This window comes from Austrofundulus limnaeus, unplaced genomic scaffold (assembly GCF_001266775.1).
Source record: "Austrofundulus limnaeus strain Quisiro unplaced genomic scaffold, Austrofundulus_limnaeus-1.0 Scaffold39, whole genome shotgun sequence".
Lineage (NCBI taxonomy): Eukaryota > Metazoa > Chordata > Actinopteri > Cyprinodontiformes > Rivulidae > Austrofundulus > Austrofundulus limnaeus.
This window is the reverse complement of record NW_013952441.1, coordinates 331,226-334,509: the sequence shown is the minus strand read 5'-3', so window position 1 is coordinate 334,509 and position 3,284 is coordinate 331,226.

Sequence of the window (3,284 nt, the reverse complement as noted above, 5' to 3'; positions counted from 1 at the left end):
CTTGGGTTGTTACCGACATCTGGTGAAATTTTCATGTCATTAGCACCTCTAGTAATATATTTACTGAGAAAAATGTTGACGTGTTCAATACTTATTTTACCCGCTGTAATGTGCAGGTACACAAAATCTCTGTGGCATTCAAGATTAAAAACAAAAATGTAATACATTTTCTCTCTATTTTTTGAACTATTATCATTCTCTACAACATAAGTTAGTGCCACAATGCTAATATTTCCTAATCAATGAACAAAAGTTTCAAAAACCCCTTTTTTCATCTTACATAATGAGCAATTTAAAGTACCTGTGACATCAAATTTTTGTAATAAATATGAATGCATTTTTTGAAAGATAACATTGATAACATATTGCAAATTAAATTTCATACGGCTAAAATGAACAGTTGTTGAGATATTTGCATGTGAAATAACAGGAAGTGATGTCAAAGGGGAATGTTTAGCAAAGCATTGCTATAATGGCTAATGACACAGTCTGTAGAAAAGAATCTAATGTTTCTTTAGATTATTCTGAGTCACTATGAAAAAGAGTTGAGAGATGTCAAAGAATATTGTATTAGTGTAAAAATTTTTCTTTCTTAGAGTTCCCCTTTAATGTCATTTCCTGCTTCACTTTTAACTGAGCCAACATACCAGATTAGCAACAAAATGGGTACAAAAGTGTGTACTATGCAAACTTTTTTGAATATAGAGATGTTTTCTTTGTTTTTTTTTTTTTTTTTGTATTTAAAGATTAAACATGTTCTTTCAATCTTTTTTGCGCATTTTGAAGTATCGCATTAGAAAATGTGGATGGAAACTGCTAAATTTGCAAAAACTTTCTCAGTTTCACAAAAAAAAAAGTCTTTACACTGACTTGAGGTGCTTTTTGGATTTTCAAAAACAGGGTTAATGCGCAAAAGGTAAGATGGAAACACATTTGCCGAATAAGTTCTGACATAGCAAACATGTACCTCGATCAGCTCTTCCCATTTTACAATAATTGTACCAGCTGCGGCTGCAGCTGGACCCTCCTCCCGCTGTCTGTGTCTTCCCGTATATTGCCATACGTGAGGAGAATTGCATTTCTTTATCCATGTCTGCAGACAGTATGTAACATTGCCAGTACAAGTTGATATGACAGAACAATTACAACTTTCCCGATAGTAGCAACACGTTTCTGATAACTTCAATTCAATTCAAAATACTTTATTGATCCCAAAGGAAAATTACATTTACTATTTTACCTACATTTATTACCTGCATTTCTTCTCTCCATTGTCCTGAGATGTGTAGTCCCTGCAAGTTTGTGATTTTACTTCCTGTTTACTACAACCATGCGTAACGTCAACATCTGACTTAATTACACTTAGCCTGGTTGATTCGCTCCAAGCCACTGGATGGAAACAAGTCTGATACGCTTTTCTTTTTTTGCGACATTTTAAAAGTTCGCTCAAAATTTGCATTAAAAGTGGAGACGGCTACAGACATGATGAACATCTGGAAATTTCCATTTGATGTAATTTCTACATTAAGGTTAATTATCTACTTTTTTATAATTAATAATGCATTTTTTTGGTAGAGTACATTATCTAAAAGGAAAGCTTATGTAAAACCAAAGATTTTTAGCCTGAAATGACAGTGTAAATCTTCACGTTTAACATGTTTGTTTAGCAAAACACAACCATACCCAAGAATTTCTCCTCCAACATTGAAATAGTCAGAAATTTAAAGGTAGTTTCCCACAGGACTGCGATTGGTGACTTGAATATTAAAGACCTGCTTGTCTGTGTTAGAGCAAAAATAACGATAAGAGTTATTTTGACACCTCGAAGAGTTGCTCTTTTTTTCCCCTCTGAGCATCTAATGAACAAATTAGGAATGAAATTGAGCTCATTTGAAGCCAAATTGAACCACGGTTGCCTGAAGGCCTCCGGAGAGTCTCAGCCCTTCCAGCAGACCAGTTTAGGCATCACTTCTTCATGGTCTGAAGTCAATTGCAGCAATTTTCCTCGCTCACTTCTCCCTTTGGACGTGGAGATCAGTTCAGCTTTACAGACATAAATATTTAATAACAGTGTCCTGAAACATTTTGAAATAAAATTGGACTAATCATCAAAAAGCATCTGTTCTACTTTTATCATCCATTTGCAGACAGACTGGAAGGCTTCAAATCTGTGTGGGTGTGTGGTTAAAGGAAAAAACAAAGAAACGAAAGAAAATAAGCCACTGAAATAATAAAAAAATAGGCAAAGTTTTCCTTAAGGAATGCATGTCACCTGCCAACTTTTATGCCAGAGATCTGAACTAAAATCCTTCAATGCTGATAAGGGACAGGGTTTTAGCTATATTGTTTCAATCGTAATTGTTTTGTATTAATATTGTGAGATATTGCAGGATTTGTTAGTGCTTACAGTAGTCTATGTTAAGGACAAAACTCAACTATTTAGCTCAAAGTGTCCACCAATTCAACTACGTTAGTCATTTTTGTGTTAGCTAAAGCTGAGTTGCAGAAGCAGCCGTGTTAAATTTGATTGTCTCCAAAAGTTATAGCTATGAATACATCCAATGATTACTTCCTGAGAGTTTTACTTAAAGATGTCTACAGGGCTAACACCAAGAAATACTGCTGCTAATTTAGGCAAAAATAAAGCACATGACCAGTTCTTGGAGTATGTGTCGTAAATTATTCTCAGCTACTACCACACTGAATTTTAGTTCGGTGTCTGTCAAACTGGTTGATCTAAAGGCATTTTGTCTTGGCTAATGTCAGTTACGTGGCAGCCATCTTGAATCTGGTCAGCTTCAAAAGTTAATAAGTTGTATGTGTGCATCCAATAGTTTCTGAGAGCTTCATCACAATCTGCCCTGTGGTTCATAAGATTTTTTTGCTGGCAGACAGATTTGACTCCAAGATCTGTTAGTGCTCAGAGTCTGTATTGGGGAGGATTCTCAACTACTCAAATTTACCCCATCTGAAGCAGTGACAGTTATGGTCATTTTACTGTTAATTTTTTTACTTTGTAAATAAACTGTTAATTTTACTTTACACGGACTTTAATGGTGCCTAGGTGTGGTGGCCATCTTTTAAAGAGTCGACTCAATGTCCATCTGCTGTAGATGTGCAGCCAATGAGTATTTTTTGGAGTTGTACAATAATATCCATTCTCTCACTTAGAATATATTTTTTAGCCAAAACGACGCACACAGAAACATGGGAATAAATATTATTGACTTTTGTCTTTGGTGGCCAGTGATAATAAACCCAAAGTATGGAAGAGGATTATGGCC